General features: G+C 37.0%; 1 protein-coding gene and 1 long non-coding RNA gene across 3 annotated transcripts in view; both read right to left on the bottom strand.

Annotated features, from left to right (window-relative positions):
- Window positions 1-16,568, bottom strand: part of LOC141451231 (uncharacterized) — a 32,642-nt gene extending 16,074 nt beyond the window's left edge. The window contains exons 1-2 of the long non-coding RNA XR_012456635.1: window positions 14,152-16,568; window positions 12,041-12,222 (exon numbers count right to left, since the gene is read on the bottom strand). This is a non-coding gene — a long non-coding RNA (uncharacterized lncRNA). The remainder of the gene's footprint in view (window positions 1-12,040; window positions 12,223-14,151) is intronic.
- LOC141451222 (polyamine-transporting ATPase 13A3-like) overlaps window positions 1-19,583 on the bottom strand; it is a 268,590-nt gene that overhangs the window by 211,976 nt on the left and 37,031 nt on the right. The window lies entirely within an intron of this gene.

Here is a 19,583-nt window from a genome sequence, read left to right as displayed (position 1 = left end):
ATTGCGTACATTTCTCTTTACAAGTATTGTGTATAATACACTGATTTCCTGCTGTTTCTAATGAATCAAGTTTTGGACAGTCATAATCTTCTAAATTAATTACACAACAACTGTACAGATTTTGCAAAAGAAATCTTTTCTTTTCATAACCCTTAACAAACACAAATTTATAATTACAATCAATAAACTTGAAAATATCTCTAATCATGTCATATTCAATATCCCCGTCATTCCATTTAATTTTATGATAATAATTTTCTAACCAATAATTGGTTCTTCTACTTTTTTCACATTGTTTATGTTGGGCAGGTGGCTTGAATATCCAGTGCCTGACTGATTGAAAATTATAGTCTAATAGAGAAAGCTCTTTAACAATATAACCTCCTACACTGTCTACAAAGCACTGGAAGTCAGCTATCAGCACGCCTGTTTGAGCCATACTGAACACTGAACTAGCTCTTCAAGCCTTCTTATACCATACGACGTACAATACCTGTCAAAGGATTATATTCTACCACCCTGTCGTGAATAATAAGACAATAGGCAGTGGTGTTGGGCGGGAACATTTCTTTTGATTCAAATTCCAATCTAACATCTACCGGACCACATTTGATAGATTCACACTGTTTAGAACAATCTATTACAATTAAGGGTGTTTTCTCTTTAAAATTTTGTAAAGAACTTAGAGGATACATTTGTTCTCCATAATATGACATTTGAAAGGAAGCATACATATGATATAGAATGGCAAAACGGTTAGAGGAAAAATCTACATTCAAATCGCCGTATGGGAAAGCTTTACAATTAAGATAAAGTTTTACATTTGAAATAGAACAGTGGTCAAAGTGACTAGCGTTGCTTTCCACATTATTAGCACGTCCGGTTTGAAAAGCTAGAATGATATATCGGGGCTTTTCCATTTGACTAGATGTCTTTACTGACCAGATTTGCCTCTGAGTGGCCGGCAACAAAGGGTAATCATAGAGTTCCCAACTTCTAAAACTTAGAGCAAATACCTTAGCAGATTTAAGATGACGCATAAGAGCCAATCTCTGATGTTCGTTGACTGTTACATAGGGCAGCATCCAGCAAAGCTTCACCATTTCAATTTTACACCTCTCCACCGCTTGTTCTTCATTCAATCTGTTGAATTTATAGGCATTTCCATCTTGTCTGCTTCTAACAAGTATCAATTCTTGTTTAACATTAATCACAATTTTCTGATAATCTTCACAAAATCCCAGTAGCGATGACAGCGGAATGCATAAATTAAAACATCCTTCTGCTGAAGTGATGTTGAGAGCATCGCTTTGAGGATAGCACCAGCCCCAGTTTGTAATATACTGACAGCCTGCCTTAAGCGAAGCCAACCCTTTAAGTGTACAAGCTATTCCTGGGTTTTTTACTCGATCTATTTCAACTCCACTTAGTTCGTATCTTATTTCATCAAATAGAAATGCAAAAGCATTATTGGTCAATTTGGATGAAACAGGAACTGCAGAGCCGTCTTCCTTTAAAAACTTGCCTTCCAAGTAGAGCAAACTTTGACTGGGTAGCGTATATAGATCTTGATGTTGTACACTAATGCGTATTTCATCGCCTGGCAGTAGTTTTGAAGAAGCATATGGGTGATGGGAATGCAATTCTATGCACTCGATTGAATTGTCAAACTGACATTTCTCTTCCAAATCTAACACTTCCATGATGACGATAGAACGTAGTAACCTGCAGACTGAAGAAATCGAATACTACTGTTGGTCAGCGATGTTCGCTCGGCAACTGTTCTCACTGGAATGATGCTCTTTTTCTCCGCAACTGTCCTTTTATCGCCTCTTCTAAAGTCTAACCCCATCTCCGTCTAGTGATCAAATGGCCAACTTCAGTTGTGAGCCTCTCTTTTATAAGACATCCAGCAGGAAGAGTAGACAAAGCTGGCCGCAGTTGTTAGTGCCAACTTTCTGATACTGCTTCCTGTTCCATGAAATTCGACTTCCCTTTACATATCGGACAAATTCAGCAGGGGGATTGGCACCACTGCTATCGAAGAATTGAACATATTCTCCTCTCTTCTTGTAACAAACCCAGTGAGTACCACTGCCAACACTGCTATCCAAATTAAAAATGGCTCGTTCATTTTTCCAAGGTTTCTTTGGAAATTCATCAATCATGAATACTCCTCTGAAATGAGGAATTTTATTTGATTTCGCCAAATTAATTAGATCAAAATTACTTAACCGCAAGCGAGGTAGCGTATCCAGCATTCGTTTAGCTTTTCCACTCAATTTTGAAGATTTGCCACCCATCCGTCTAGGAGTGGGGATGATTCTCTTCTTTTTCTTCTTATCTTTAGCACGTCTCATGATAAACTAAAACGTTGTTAGTTGTTTCTGGCTTTATATATGAACATTTTTAACATTCTCCCAACTGTTGTGTGAATTATCTAAGCCCAACCATTTCACCAAAATTCTATCACCTTTCCGTTTAATAACCTTCTCCACTAGGTAACTGTCGGGATGTTTGGCCAGCTGCAGTTCCTCTTGATAGAAACCTCCAGCAATCATTTGCCCCTTATAATCTTTCAGATGATAGGTGATCGGTATGGTATTTTTCACTTCAGCAACTTTAAATATTTCTGTAGACCATGAAGGGCAGTAGCCTTTAGCAAATTGAGCTTTATATTTGGATATGCGTACATGATCACCAGCTTTGAACTTGGGAATGTTGGCGTTTTTCAAAGTTTTCTTCGCATATACTTCACGTAACAGCTGTTCTTCTATTTCTTTTCCCCGTACTGAAGCCGGTGCCATTTTGATCGTTCTGTGTTTAGTGTTATTATATTTACTCACTAGCGATTTAATACTGGTTAACCAGTCGTACGATCCTTGGAGACTAAATTTTTTCCACATTGCCGCTTTCAGAGTACGATTGAATCTCTCCACTATTGAAGCTTTTAAGTTACTATAGGTAGAATAGTGATTTATACCGTTCACGTTCATCAGCTTGCCAAATATCTTGTTGTAAAACTCTTTTCCATTATCCGTTTGCAAATTGTTTGGATTCCGATCGGCTAATACTTTCTCGAATGCTTGACTCACTTCCAGGGCTGTCTTATTCTTCAGAGGGATCGCCCATGCATATTTGGAGAAACAATCAATCACGGTCAACAGATATTTGTGGCCTTTATTGAATCTAGCGTAGGGTATTAGTTCCACTAGGTCGGCTTGCCACAGGTCATCTAAGCCCTTCAGAAGGACTGCTCTTCTCTTGAACACTCTTCTTGCTGGTCTATGCAACTCGTTTACAATCTGTTCCTTAACAGAGGCCATGATGAAATGAAGCTTGTTCATGTCCACACTACGCTATTATACCTCCATCTCTCAGCTGGGCTTCAATACTTTTTATTTCCGCGCTGGCATTGTTGGTGCCAAGCAATCTTCTTAATCGATCTACAAGCATGTTAGGATCTACATATCCGGCACCTCTTTTTGTTGAAAACAATTTTGAAATCACATTCTTGTATTTCATGTTTGTGTTCAGAACTTTAATTGGTCCGGAAGGGCTGTGCCCTTCTCTATGAGCGTTCGTCTGTTGCAGTATGCTCTTATAATTGATATAATCCGTCTTTTTCACCATAGACAAGTTTGGATTTGTCAAGAATAATAACTCGAAAAGACCTGGCGTGCCGAAATAGGTATTATCACCAACGGATAGAATATCTTTGCTGATGGAGACCACTGAGTCACCAATACTAAATCTCCGGCCGTCATAAACTACACCATATATCATATCCAAGTCCTTGGTCTCATTTTTAATAAATTTTTTGATATATTTTGAGGACATTTCTCCAACTTCCTTCAAATATTTTGCTGAAATTTCCTTCCCTTCGGGAGTTTGTGCTTGTTCTCGTACCTCTTGAAGCGGGCTGGTTGCTTCAGCAGAAGCAGAAGAAGATAACTTTAGAACTTCCGGTCGCTTTGGGGTTGAAAGTTCTTCATGCCATGTTTTTGTAAATCTTGACGGCGGTGTTGTAGCCGATTCCAGCCTCAGAAATTTTAGTCTCTTTGGAGGTGGAAGGGGTGTTTCACAAGTAGCTACTTCCGGTTTAGGAGATTCTTTTAATTCAAGTGGTGGCTTTTCCTGCTTTTCCACCAATGCTTTCAATGGACTCAATAAAGGTTGATATTTCATTTTCAAATATTCATCTGTCTCTTCTCTGTTTCTCTTCAATAAATTACACTTTTCTTGAATCGCCTTTCTGGTTTCGATTATTTCACGCATTACAACGTCACTAGTTGACCCCTCCATGGCTCAATGAACAATGATCTTCAAGTACATAGTTAAGGTATTATATAGGCTTCGAAACCTTTTCGATACCTTCCCTCAGTAATCTGTCTATCTTTGTCCAACACTAGAAAACCATATCTATTTTCTTTCCAACACCAGTGGCAAATTTTTCTAAAAGTTTGGAATTCCATGTCGGAATTGATATGGTCATCGTAAATTCTTCTCAAATTTAATTCATCTTGCCGAAAGAGTATTAGGAAATTTGCATTTTCTCTTACTAAGTGCTTAGGAACTCTAGTATAACTTTGACTTAGATAAAATATATCAACTCCACTGTGGCGCCCCATACAAAAATAGGCTCTTACATTATCTTGCTTGTCACATGCTATATCATCGAAAATAATTATTGAATTTGGCAGGGCCTCTTTAGGTGGGGGAACTTGAGAATTGTCCTCAAATTCAAAGTACCCAATATCTTTTAAAGGTTCTAAAATTTGAGCTAGCTTCCGGTACTTGGGCTGTTGTAATGACTTTGCAAACAAATATATATTTTCATATCTCAACCCCTTTGGATCGTATATTAAGCTCAACATCAGGTTAGTTTTCCCACAATTAGACGGTCCACATATTAAACATCTAATGGAATCTGGGAAAAGCTGACCGTGTTTGGAGCATTTCTTGGAAGAGGCCCTGTCGTCAAGATTTTGCACGGAGAGGGTGTGATGTTGCTTTATCAAGCGCATGATGGGAACTAATAAGGAACGCTCTCTCGCTTCTGTATATATATAACTAAGCTATGTACATGGCACAGGAAATCTATCTACACTGCATTCACACACCCGCCACCAACATTCACACATCCTATTTACATAAAATAAAATAACTTAAACTAAAATACCCACCACCTTTTTTTTTTTATTTATTAATTTTTTTAATTTTTTTTTTATTTTAATAAACTATTAATTAGAAAAAACTTAATACTAAATACTAATAATAAATAGAAAAAAATATTTACAAAAAATAATAATATATGGAAAAAAATATTTACAAAAATACGTTTAAAAAAAAAATTAATAAATAAAGATTGACTAGAACAAAAAAAAAAAAAAGACCTACTCTAAACAAGGTAACCATGTACATAGTATATGAAATATATATATTTACAAAAAATCCACAACTTTACACAGGCAAGTCCGCTATGGTAAAGTGGCCATGGGCGAGAGTATGTACACGATCGACTAGATGGCGTTTGTCGTCGTGGGGCGAAAGGGATACTTTTCTCTGTTCGACGGAAAAGAGTTTATGTTCTTTAGAAATTATTGTTCTAAACGTGGTTGTAAACTCTTTTCCCTCGAACAGGGCAGCCATATAATCATCAAAGGTGATTTTTTTATCTACGGCTGCCTTCTTTATCCCTTTCGCCCGCTTCTTCTCTAGGCCGCGGATGCGTACTGCGTACATCTTTGCGCGGAGGCCCACGAATTCAGAGACAGGCTCTCCACTGGCTTCATCCTTGAACTTCCCCAACACCTTCTTATTTCTGTTGCTCTTACATGGATGTCCGTCTGGGTAGTCGCTGGTGTCAAACTCGTCCATCATTGTAGTTATGTCCTCGTAAAAGTCTTTCGTCTTTACTAAGTACATGAGGCTGTCAGTGTCTGTGTATAAAAGTTTTAGTTTGTCAGGTCCGTATTTGGTCAGCATTGTACTGTAGTGAAAGTCATACATCCGGACTTTGGACAGATCAAGAATGGCCATCCCAACATAGATTGGTTTGTTCATCGTGATCTGTTCAAAGTCCAGATGTACAGCAGTCAGCGTCTCAGAGTAGATCGTCCTGTCTTTAAAAGTAGGTTTCGCTATTAGTTTCCGTATTCTACGTTCGTCGGTTACTAGTTCTATTTTTGTTCGTTTTCGTACGTCCTCCATGAATTTGCCAAATACTGCGTTGTTCATTAGTTTGTAGAAGTCTTTGTCAAAGTCGTTGGTCGCCTGTTGTCTCATTTGGGTGTTGAGGTCGATGTAGGGACGAAGCCAACGGGACTGCCTGAATCGCAGCGCTCTATGTACGCGTACCAACCGCAGACCTAAACCCATAGCCTGCCTCAAGTTGACGAAGTGAACAACGTATTTCTCCCTGTTGGTCAATGGAGCCAACAATTTCTTATTAACCTGTCCCGGAGGCACCCTATTCTCCGGGAGAAGGGGGAAATCGTTGTGCAGTTCGTGCAACTCGGCCGGATACTCAATATCGGCTTCGACAATATACCCGAAGGGACCATCTTCCTGCATATTGCCCCAGTCTAGAGTATCCGGATCTGATAGCCATTCGAAAGCCCCGTAAGGAAGTGGATTTGACATTGCCCACCCGTACAAATTATTTGCATCTAGGTAGGCAATGTAGCTAGATTCCTTATGAGGATCACGATCTGGGTACAGATAAGCATTATCAGCTTTACCATAGCGAAGACTGCACTGGCAAATGCCACCCCTAATGCCCCGCTCAACCATCAGGAGCTGGTCATAATCAGTGAGTAGATCTAATTGTACCCCTGTACACTTCAGCATGGCATCCCAAGCCAGTCCTGGGGCCGTGAAATACCAGGCAGGGTCCAGCGAATATGCTCTTATGCAAACATCTCTGAAATTTTCAAAGATGTCACATAAGAGCATTACGTCTACCTTAAGGTAGAGTTCGCTGTACCCCCCTAGGGTTCTAATTTCAAAGGCCTCCCAAACTGACTGGGCATGCTGATAGTCTTCGTCCGAGATGTGGCATTCATTAAGGGTGCTATAGAATGCCTCCTTAGGGGGTAGAACCGTCTCCCTAAGTTTCTCGAACGAATCTGTGTAGTCATAGGGGTACACTCCTTTTCTTACGACCAGATCCATCTTGTCGGCGGGGAAGAATTTGCCCGTGTCTATAAATTTATTGTTGGGCAAATTCTTGGCCAACCTATCTAAGCTAGAAGACATGAAACGGAAGGTGTCCACAAATCTGACGGTTAGAGCGCCCACTTGCTTGCTGAATGAGATGTATTTCTCTTCGCTGTTGGGGATGACGTCAATGCGACTTGAGTCATACCCCAACTGGCGAACAATAAAGTGGGCGTCATAGCCGCTCAGATTGTGGAGGAAGACGGGAAGGAAACGAGGAGTGCGGTAAAGGATATTGCAGGAATTGTGAGCAGGACCACGATACACACCAGTGATGTGATCGTGATCCGCCACTTTAGGATCGGATCTATTGAAGGGAAGATTACAGAGGTGACATTTTGGGGACCGTTTAAAGTCTTCCAGCTGAGATGGTGTCAGGGGTAGCATTGGCCGCTTAATGGAGTATACCAGAGCCACCTTCTCGGCCACCGCCTTTACGTAAGCCATAAATTTCTCTGCGGAATCTTCACCCGTATAGATGTAAGGTTCCGCAGGAAAATCGGCAGGAAGGCAGTGGCGTATGTCTTCTGCCACTTTCACATAAGTGCAGAAACTCATAGGAAGATGGCTCTGGTAGGGGGTTGTGTACGATCGGCCCAGATTGTTTCCGTTTGTATCCATTTTTTTTAAAATTGCCTCAAAATCAGCATAAACGACGAAGGGAACCCTCATTTGGTTTTGTATTTTTGTAAAAGATATTTTTGGAGGGGTCCCATCGTCTTTACATTCTGGCAATACAATCCGGGTCGGTCTATTTACTCCACAATACTCCATATGTTCCCTCACCCGCTCGGCGATGCTTTCACCATCCATGTTGAAATGGGTAAAGCACCGCTTGCAAACGTGTACCCTTTTTCCATGCGCAGTAATTTGACTGACGACTAATCTATCAAAATCTTTAATATAAGTGTAATGACTTCGGCCATTCTCTAAAGTCAGAAGAAGGAGATCGCGATGGTCCTCCTTCTCCTGCTTTACCACTTTTAGAGGGTACACGTTTCCTTTCTCTCCAAGGGTGAAAACATTTATCGTGATGTTGTTGTACTTTTCAAATTTTTTCACCTCATGGAGAGGAGTGGGGAAGGAAATGCAGTCAAAATTGTACCTGTGCTCTATATTAGCATACTTACTAACGCGTTGTGGATTCTGTGTGATGAAGCAAGAGAGTATCGCGTACTGAAAACATCGGTCATCCGTATTTTGAACATTAATAACAGCCTTTTTGTTGGCAATGTGAGGAGGAAGGGGAATGAAGCTGGAGCCGCCGAGAGGGGTAAATTTATTTACTTTTAAGAGGACTCCGTCGAACTCTTTTAGGCACCAGCCGCTCCCCTTTAGTGTTGACTCCTCCATCTCTACTACAATCTTCTTGAAGCTCTCATTAAGAGAATCGTCTATGGAGGAGTCTTCATAAATTACTTTATTCTTAGTCTTGAAGGCGCGATCACAAGTTTCACCTTTGATGTTTTCAAAGGTCGCCTCCAAGACCAAGTTATATTTGAGGGGAGAATCGCTGTCTGCCATTACTTCCTGAAGCAGACGACGCAATGTTTCTATCTGACCTGTTAGAAATTCCATTGCGTCGACTGCCCCGGAACTTGGAAGGAAAAAAGTTCGAAGAGTCCTCCCAAAGGCTGACTCCACTTCGTACAAATGGCCTTGAGCTGCCTCAATACGAGCTCGTTTTGCCATGACTGGTGTTTCAGTACCGCAGCGACGCAAATGAGCAAGCATCGTTTTTCTTGAGGAATAACTTTCTCTACAATTAGGACATCGACGAGATTGCTCATTTGCGGCGCAAGCACGTTCATGACGTTCCTTATAATCCCCCCGTAAAAACATTTTTCCACAATATTGACACTCCATTATTATTCAAATAGTGAGTAACACAAAATAATAACTACAAATATATATATATTTAAACCACGAATATTTCAAAATTACTAATAAAAATGAATAAAGAATATAAACTAGACTAAGATATTACTAAAGAAATATATACAAGAAACAGAATTAACTATATAAAATGAAATTAAAATTGAAAACTTAAAAAAATGAAATACAAAGAAGTGAAATAATAAAAAAAAAACGAATATATATATATTTGTTGAAAATTAATAAAAAAAGTACTTACAGTTCAAAGAAGGCAAGACGCTGGAAAAGCTGTTGACACTAAGAACACTAAACACTGTATGACCGCAGCAGAATTCGGAGCGACTTTTATATTATCAGAAGAATCGATTATGATAATCGATTATTAGTAAAAACATGAAATGCTATTGGCTAACTATAAGTGACGTCATACCCAAGGGTGGGAGATATCAGTTAATTACTGACCAATTCAAACAGGGCAAGCTCAGACATGCAAGTTGAGCAATATTAAGCCATATACAAATTATGTGATAAATAAAGAAAAGTTAATTAAAACTTATTTATATTTTATTAATAAGTTCAAAGTTCAATTTACTTTTAACTTCATAATAACAAAAAACGGTTAAAGCGAAAGAGGCAGCTGGCTACATGTCCAGACTTGTTGGAGCATGTTTGTGCTCGTTGAGTCAAAGTTTTATTATTTATAAAGCAATAAAAGCTAATAAGGGCAAAGTTCAGTTTTAAAAATATTGTTTTTCTAAGAAACATATATGAAGTTAACGGACAGGTTGAGTCCTGCATCAAAGGTGGGAGGTATGATTCACCTTAGAGAGAGAGACACTTGTAAGAGAGAGAGAGGGAAGACAAGCACGCAATTCTATTGGCTAACTAAAAAACGGTTAAAGCGAAAGAGGCAGCTGGCTACATGTCCGGACTTGTTGGAGCATGTTCAGGTAATCACACATAACAAAAAAACGGTTAAAGCGAATGAGGCAGCTGGCTACATGTCCAGACTTGTTGGAGCATGTTCATACAGGTTTGTATAGTTGGTAAACGGAAATAATAATAAGATATATGAAAGTTCAAAGTTCAAAGAGGCAGCTGGCTACATGTCCAGACTTGTTGGAGCATGTTTGTGCTCGTTGAGGATATGACAATGGTATGAGTCATCATTATTTTTACTTGCCTGTTCAAACAGCTGGCTACATGTCCAGACTTGTTGGAGCATGTTCAGCTATGTTGGCATATATATAAATTAACAGGTATGATAAAAGATGTGGAAGGGAAAGGGGGTGGCTTGCTACAGAGACCTGTCCAGAGAGGTAATCATTTGGAAAAAAAGATGCAATTCTATTGGCTAGTTAGAGTGTGACGTAATTGTGGTGGTGGGGGGTTAATGCTAGTATCGCAGTCCAAGTGTCAGTTCGGGTTTAGTTTTCAATGAGTGTAGGTCGCGTCATCAGCAGCGGAAGCAGTCCAGGTGGAGGGGGTAAGTAAATAATTTTTTCTATTACCTAAAGTGAGGTTATCCATTTTTATTTTTCAATATTTTTGTGATAGTGGGGGTAATTTAAATAAAAAAAAAATTCTTGGTGAGGGGGGTTAGATTTTTTAAAAAATAATTCCAAGTTAAAACATAAGAGAACATTCAAAACTAGAGTAAGCGAGACTACCACTGTGGCCGACTGGTGCAGATGACGTGTCTACCAGTACGAAGGTTGTAGGATCGAATCCCAGGTAAGTAAAAATAATTAAAAAAAAAAAAATCCCCCTCCTGTCTATCAGTGGGCGAGGGGGGTGGAGGTATGAGGTAGGCCATCTTGTGGTCATCAGCTGGTACGAGGTCGGCCATCTTGTGTACTACAGCTGTTAGGAGAGCCCCCATCTTGTAGGAGGAGCTTAAGAGGCCAACGAATACGACGACCTAGAGGTGGTGGGGGAAAAGGTAGGTGTCATGTGATAGGAGTAGGGCTTGGGTGGGGGTAAAGGGATGTCGTCGAATACGCTGATTGGTCTATTAAGAAGGGTGGGGGTAGGAGTGGGGGTAAAAGGGGTGTCATCGAATTCGCTGATTGGTCGATTAAAAGGGTGGAGTGGGGGTAGGGGCGTGGTCTAAAGCCCTCGTCGAGTTCGATGATTGGTCAAAAAGGGGAGGGGTGGGGGTAGGGGGCGTGGCCTAAGTGGTCGTCGAGTTCGATGATTGGTCAAAAAGGGGAGGGGTGGGGGTAGGGGGCGTGGCCTAAGTGGTCGTCGAAATCGATGATTGGTCAATAAGGAGGGGTGGGGGTAGGGGTGGGGGAGGGGGAGGGGATGGCCGCCATTTTGTATTTTAGGTGTGCCAGAATCGGCAAATCCTATCTACTATTGATTGTTAGTTTTAAGTAAACAATTAATTTAAAGATTATTAAGTAGATAAAGAAGAGAATCGAGGATGGAGTAATAAAGAAAATAAAGACAGGTAGGATAACCAAGGGCGGTGACTTAGAGGAATGAGTGGGCGAGAAGACTCCAAGTGGTCCCTGAGGATTTCGCTTCCATTCCTTTCTTAACAATTCATCTTCTCACTTACTCACTGTAATGCTTTTTTGCTGTTGTTGTCAGGATAGCATTTTCTCCAGAAGGGATTTGCGAGTGACTAACACTAATCCAAGTAACCCCGTTATTGCCACTACCGGACATTGTTATACACTATCCTTAGTCTACTAGAATTAAAATTTATTGTTATCCTTTTGTTATTAATATTGTGCCTTTCAAAACTCAATTGTAGTGAAGATAGTGTTAATGATTTTTTTAAGAAAAGCGAGTTACTACTCTCATGAGATGTACAACTGAAATAAGCAATTCTATTTGATTGCTAATTATTTACACGGATTCAATTTGCTATACTAAGAATTGACTTTTCGCTTTTTTTACTCTTGATTGTGAATCAAGTAATGAATAGGCTCACTTTTTACGGAAGTCATGTTATTCATTATATATGTATATTCTTCGTGAACTAAACTGGGAATCCCGGTAACCTCTACGTGCATCCTAGATTCTTCAGGAAGAAATTTCGAGAGGTTTTGTTTTACCCAAAGTCAAAAATGAGTCGTTAGCCTCTCCTATTTACAGAAGTTTACCTTCACTTTCCTGAAAGATGAAAAAGAATGCTCTTATCAGAAGTAAACGATTGAATTTATAGTGCTCGAAAAAACAGTTACTTTCAATTTATTTAAATATGATGTGAAAATGACTCAGAGATTTCCTCTAAGTAAAAGTCACATGTATTTTAAATGTAATTTCAGAATATTTAAACGTCTTTTACATTTGCTATTCGTAGTTGAATAATTTACTGTATTTTCTAACACAAATTACACACCTGATGAAATTACTTGAGCTAACAGAGTATCTGACATCTTTTGAGTTACTCTATACTAATCAGAGCAGGCTATTCAATCAAAACCTTTAATTAAGCTCATCATGTGGTAGAACAACTTCCCGGTAAGGCGAAGACAGTTTGGTTGTTCCAGCCCTCAAGACTGGTAATAACAGCCCCAAAACATGCACCAGCAACTTCGGTGTTTACTAAATGTTGACAATGGTTTGGGGGACGGGAGGAGACAGACCACTTAACAAGTTAATTAATTAAAGTAAGTAATTACGTCAGAATAATATTTTCTTACAGTTTAACCTACCAAGAGCAATGATACTACTGTTACATCAACTGCAATTCGCAAAAGGAAGTTTAGCGATTGTGTAACATTTTTGTAGAAATTTGTAGAAAGAAGAGAAGGGCTTTTTACTAATTTTGTTGAATCTAAAACAAAAAGTCAAAACGTAGAGTAACTTCAAAAGTAATGTGATGTTTACCACAATACGACTCTCTTTTATTACAAACTCAGTATCAAACTACGAATGTTTACTAAATAAATGTATGATAATTTTAATGTATCATACAGGTTTACAATTTAAAAAAAAGGAATTTGAAGGAAAGCAAATCATGGCAGAATTTGAATGTGTGTTTGATTTAAAAATTCTATTTGCATGGACGCATTCTAGCCAGGATCGTCGTTTATAGATTTGGTTCGTTTCAAGCTGACTGTATTTTTTTTTTTTTTAATTTTTCAGGGACTCCAATCTCTTATTTTCGGGTGGAAAATTGAAATGAAAAGTCTGTACGATTGGAACGATTTTTTAAAATGTGATACTTTTGATAATATTGTAAATTTTGTCCGTCTTAGCACGAATGTTTTTAGTACCCCCAACTAGTGTAGGAGTTTCATCCATTATCTGAAGTTGTTTGATCAAAGGATACTTTAATAAACATGCGTTCTACGTCGGATAAAATCAGAGTAATACTTTTTCTTACAAGTGAATGTGAATGTAATAATGCACTTTACAATTGAGAGAATAGAATCTAACTGAATGTTTAAAGGAAATTTGGCCAGCGATAATTCCTCATAGTAACCCAAATTGTGTTATATTGATTTGCCTGAAGGGCCGTAATGCTGGTGATGGATGTTTATATGAATAATAGTAGATAGTAATAAATTTAGCACCAGCTATTACATTCAGCAGACTGCAGACAGAAACTTATATATACCTACACACCACTTACAACACAATTTGTTGTTGACATCATTATTTGTATTATTGCTAATTTATGCATATTCGGTGACCCCTTAATTATTAATCTTTGCTTATTAACACGGTTACGGAAAAAGTAGCCTTAAGATGGCCCTTAGATTTTCTCTTCCTAGGTGCTTCTTACAGATGCACTATCCTGTGATGTAAGTGTGGTCTGTAACGAGAAGACCCAGTCCGTAAGGCTGTCAGTGCACTGAAAAAGAAGATGAGATGCCATATAAAGCGAGAATATAAGCCTAAAATAGCCGTAGGAAATCGATGTCTGTAAGTTTTACATAAGATTTTTTTCACCAGCACCGAAAGTTATTCACATTAGTTAGCAGAGTGATTCGTACTTTAGCAAATCATTGGCAATGTGCACAGAAAATGAAAATGTTCTATTTTAAAGAATATCTTGCAAGTTAAAGGTTTGTATTTATTCATTTATCTTACCATAACTTTCTTTAATTAATGCGAGTGTAATTTAAACCTTCATTAAAACTGAACATGTTAAGAAAATTCGTTCATTAAAATTGTAATAACTGTTTTATATTTTCGTTGCCATGATTTTAATTGAAGTTTGCCTTTTTAGATGACTTCCCTTATTTACCAATACAATTATTTAATTAATGTACAGTACATGATTTAAAATGGAGTGAAAGATGTTCAAACTGCTACATTTTGTACTGTCTGTAAAGTAATTTCTAAGAAACAAAGTTAAAGACAGAAATTCACAGAGGGCAATTGATTTTAGAGAGTGGGACACAGGTAGATTGTGCAGACGAAGGCAGCCAGCCAGTGGGGGTTACAGTCTTGATTAATAGCGTGGACATAGGATAGATGAATGTACATATAACCTGGCCAACTCCTGGCCCACTTCTCTTCTTATGCCCCTTGTTAATCCTTCTCTACCTTAACAACAAACCGAGACCCAGGTTCTCTGCTAAACTTGTATTAGTGGGGGTATTACTGTGGGCAGAGAATTCTAGTTCTAAACCATCAGTCCACGGACAGGGAAACAGTAGTCCCGTAAAGAAGATGGATTGTTAGAAAGCGGGCTGTTTTTGGTGGGATGAGCATACCACAAGAAAGACCCAGAATACCATTGCTTTGTCTGGTCGATAATAGCCTATCATCACTGATTTATCAACTCTATACTGAGCAGCTCTTTCCTAGGACCTATCCTTCTAATCCTATTCTATTCATAGATTTCATACTTTATCAATAAATTGTCACAATGAGTAAGGTGAGTTTAAATAAAAGTCTCTAGTAAATACAATAGTAAACAACTTCATGAAATAGATCGTTTGAACCAGCAGAAAAAAAATATACTTCATACAAAATAATAATAATAATAAAAATGGAAGGGATTAACTGAGTGGTCAGCGAATACTGGATTCCAACGCGGAGATCATAGGTTCGAATCCAGCTGCTGGTCCTTAGATTTTCTTTTCCTTCTTACAGCTCATTGTCTTACTTATTTTTGTCTGACAGAACACTGTCCGGAGGCCAGCAGAGCACCGAAAAAAGCTCCGTGCGCAGGATAACCTCAGATGTTGACGCGCGCCTTAAATACCAAAAAATAATAATGAAATTAAGATGATTTCCCAAAATGTTAAGTAGTTTTGGTTTTTGTGAATACTGAATTTTTTCCAAATTTAGTGATCTAGAAAAAGTTACCTCTCTTGACCAGTTAACTGTTTCGACCTAGTTGGAAAATGTGTCCCCTACGTGCTTCGTACCAAAATAAGCGATGACGAATATATTCGTCAAACCCAGAGTATGTTTGATTTGAAATTAGGTTGCAATGAAATTACTTTTATACTTTTTTCTTTATTTATTTCATGTACATTTATTCATTTATTTAAATTAACATAAATAGGAACCAAAAACATCAAAAATAAATTTACGAATATATTTTAGTTTTAACTAAAATTGCAAAATTAAATGCCGATGGTCACCACTGAAAACGCATGACGAATATATTCGTCATAACACAAAATTTTACCCTTTTTTTTATGACGAATATCTTTGTCATAAACAGTTACTTGGTTAAGGAATTGAATGATTTTTTAATATTTTTCTGTTTTAACCACCAATAAACGAAACATTTTTATATTTTAAATAAAAATATCTAAATCAAAAAATAAAAATCCAACGTTACCTTGGCTTTAAATCTCTTCGTTTTTATGAAGAGGACTAATTAAATACCAGCAACTGAAATTATATATAAATTACCAACAATTAGCATTATCTAGATTCAGTATTGAGAAAGAGCACTTCCCTCTGGTTTCCCAGCTTCCATTTCTGTGACACTTCTATAACTTTTAAACCCCCGACTCAACCGTCCCACACCCGCCTCAGCGCCCTATTCTCCTCGCGCCTGACAGCTGAGAGCAACTTCTACTGCCCTGGGGATAAGCACTTGGGATAGCAACTTTTAATATTCAGTTATATGCCAGGGAAACTAATTTACAAACCAATTACGGCTCCCGGTTCTTCCCCCTTCATAACCGACTACAGGATTTAAAGACATTTTTGATGAGATTTAAATATGGGCATGGCTGGTGGAAGGTATGATACTGGATAATATTTGCATTATAAGTGAAACAGTACCAACATTAGGCACAATAATTAAAGGATCTATTTTAAAATAAAATAAATATGTAAATATTACATAATTGAAATAAATTACGATAAAAATAAATATTCTCAACGAATTTTAAAGAAACAAATGCAGGCTTGACGGTTTATAGTCAAAGGATATTATTTTAAACTAGTTTATTCATTTTTGTAAACAATAAAGAGTAATCCTCCTGCAAGACTCTCTATCGTTGCTACTATAACAACTTTAATTGTATACTTTTTAAATATGGGATTTTTAAAAAATCTTTAGTTACATTTATTTACAAGCAAATAGATACTGTAGTTACAAGTAATTTTGTAAATTCCAGGGCCGAAATGCTAAGTGGATGTTATGAAATGAAAACTAACGTTACATCACCCTGATCCAAATGAAAAATCAATTATGATTGCTCAACCTTGCTTCATTTGCTTGGCAGATTATCTATTATATTTGTAATCTATTTAAAACGGTTCAAGCGAAAAGTTTAGTTATTATTTTAGAACAATTTTTTATTAGTAGTTGAAATGGGTGCTGCTATCTTTGGTTCTGATTTGTAACTTTTGTCTTAAATGATATTTTTCAGTTCCACATAATTATTTTTGTTTTAAAAATAAAATAAAACTATTTTTATTATTATTAGACCAGAACATTTTTGTGGAGTCCGACTAAATCAGGAGCCTAAATCAATTCTTTGAGTCTTTATCTTCAGTTCTCTGACCGATTCCAAAAACAAAATTAGTTACCTTATTCTTGTTGAACGTTATTGGAAATTTTAAGTATTAGTAGGTAGAGTAATTAAAGATTTGTGATTATTAAAGTAATAACAATTGCGAAACAACTTTCTATATAGATTGTAAAAAGATGCAAACCTTTACATATAAATTATTTTATTTAATTTACATGAGAATATATTTTTGAAATTTGAATAAGTTTACATAATATTGTCAGAAGTTCAGAAGTAGCTTTATTATTTTACGGGGAAAGCAAAGAGCTCATTAAGTCAATTTAGTGAATTTGCCGGCAGTTTAGACTAAAGGTGCACAGACCTTTTGAAGTCATAGGGCCAGAATTTGTACACAAGTCTTGATGAAGGGCCGGCCGCCTTTCCACGACCTTCAGTGTACATGTAACACTATCTCTCATAAGACCATTTATCACTAAACTACAATAATTAATAAAATAATTTATATAATACTATCTTACGAATTAATGAATCATATTAATTTTAACAAAGTAGTCATTCTTGGATCAACATTGACGCTGATTTAGTCGGGTAGTAAAAGAACATATAAATCGTAGCTGGCAACACGAGTGAACATCAATAACAAATAACAAACTAGAGCTGTTAAAGTACTGAACAGCCCTAAGACTTATCACACAGATTAGGAGAGAATCAGAATCAGTAATCGGAATAATTTTTACCAACACATTTTAATTTATGGAATGCGTTCGAAAACTCTCTTTTGCTCAAGAATCCGATTTCTTTAAATTCAACTTGAAAATGTTTTAGTCAGAATCCGCATTTTAAGCCAAAAAATATTAACTCGTTTGTCTAATCTTTTCAAAGTTTTAAAGGAGACTTTAAGATAATTAAGTGGGCACCAAATACCAAATGAGAAATGAGAATGTAATAAAATGAATGGATTTTACATTTATACCTTTTTGAATTTTAAGAAATGATATCCAACATTTTGAGACTGTTTTCCAGTAAAAAGTCAATAATAAATTAATGGTAATAAAATCTATTATAGCCTCCAGCTCTGCAGGATTGACTCTGGAAGCAGATGCAGAACCTCAATTGGCCATTACCTTTGTTAGATCGATAATTCATAACGCGAAAAATGAAAAGAAACAGAAAGACTTCATAAAAAGTAAAGTATTATATTACTGTCATAAAAACTTGCCATCAACGATGAATACCACAGTTGGTTGTGTAGTAAAAATTAAAGTAACCACTATTATTGTGGAATGGGTAATAATCTATATTTTAATAAAGGAACAACCTATGTCAGGTAAAAACACTTTAAAAGAAAATCTTTATTTTTTTATTATTATTATTGGCAATTTAAGGAAGTAGATAAATATAATGCGGAAATCTGGGTCAGCATATTCTAGCTGGCTTTATCATCAAGTTCACAGTTAATATTGTACAGCCCCTTTTAGTGCTGCGGCTATAATCCAAATCATAAATGCTTGGCTTTATAAGCAATGATACCATATTGATGCAGGGATAAGCTATAAAATCTTTTACAGAAATGTTTATTTTATGGTGTATTTAAATGTTTTAATGAATTTATGGAGTTTGTAAAATTATAGCCACATTATTTACTGTAGTTCAAAAGTACTTGGAGAAGTGACAATTCAAGAGGGCCTTAAAGTTGAGTCTGTTTGACAAGATGTTCTGAGCTAGCGACTGATCTTTTTAGAGGAACACGGTACGCTGGAGGATCAGATGAATCGATACACAGTTGATTAGAAGGTATGTGTATAATCATAACAGAGTAATATTCAACTGATCTTATTTTAAAAAAATGTGTAACTAAACTCATGCAACAATACATCACTAGATATTTTTTTATTTTTCGCTTTGAGACACTGGCACAAGATAAACGAGAATCAATAGAATTATGGGTGCACTGGTTGAACATCGTTGTTGTCAGCGAATTTAACTTAATGGACTGCGTTAACTTCTGACTGATTATTAAAATGGACAATGTCGCACGTTTCTTTGGTGTGAAGTTTAATTGTACATTTATGGGTTCGCTAACGGAAAAGACAGTTTACTATTTATCTGAGTCTACAATTATTTATCTCCTTTGTAATCACTCCATTTGGATGGAGTGTATAAGGTTTGAGAGGAAAGAGAAATGTTTTATGTTCGTCCTCGTTGGAAGTTATAAAGTATTCCGATCATACTACTTCTTTTTAATAGATCAAGTGTGGTTAATGAGATTCTTGCTGATGTACAAATTGTAACCGGAGGCCATTGATGGAGATCAATTGCTTTTCACTGGCCTGGAATGCAGCGATGCTTGAGTCGCTGAATCCCACTGGCTCTTTTCTGTGAACCCCTACAAATGTAGATTTGCCTGAGGTTAGCCGAAGAAAATTATTTTTTAGATAGACCAAGACTACCATTCCAGTCGATTACAGAGTATGAGGTTATTATGAAACGAACGTCAACTGAGTAAGTATTAAAAAAGTATTTTTTTTTCAATAAATAATACTCGTTTGACATATTTTTCTGTGTTTTGCAGAT

This window comes from Rhodnius prolixus, unplaced genomic scaffold (assembly GCF_049639745.1).
Source record: "Rhodnius prolixus isolate KJV_2025 unplaced genomic scaffold, Rpr scaffold_8, whole genome shotgun sequence".
NCBI lineage: Eukaryota > Metazoa > Arthropoda > Insecta > Hemiptera > Reduviidae > Rhodnius > Rhodnius prolixus.
The sequence above is the reverse complement of the archived record's forward strand: the minus strand, read 5'-3'. Positions and strand labels throughout refer to the sequence as shown.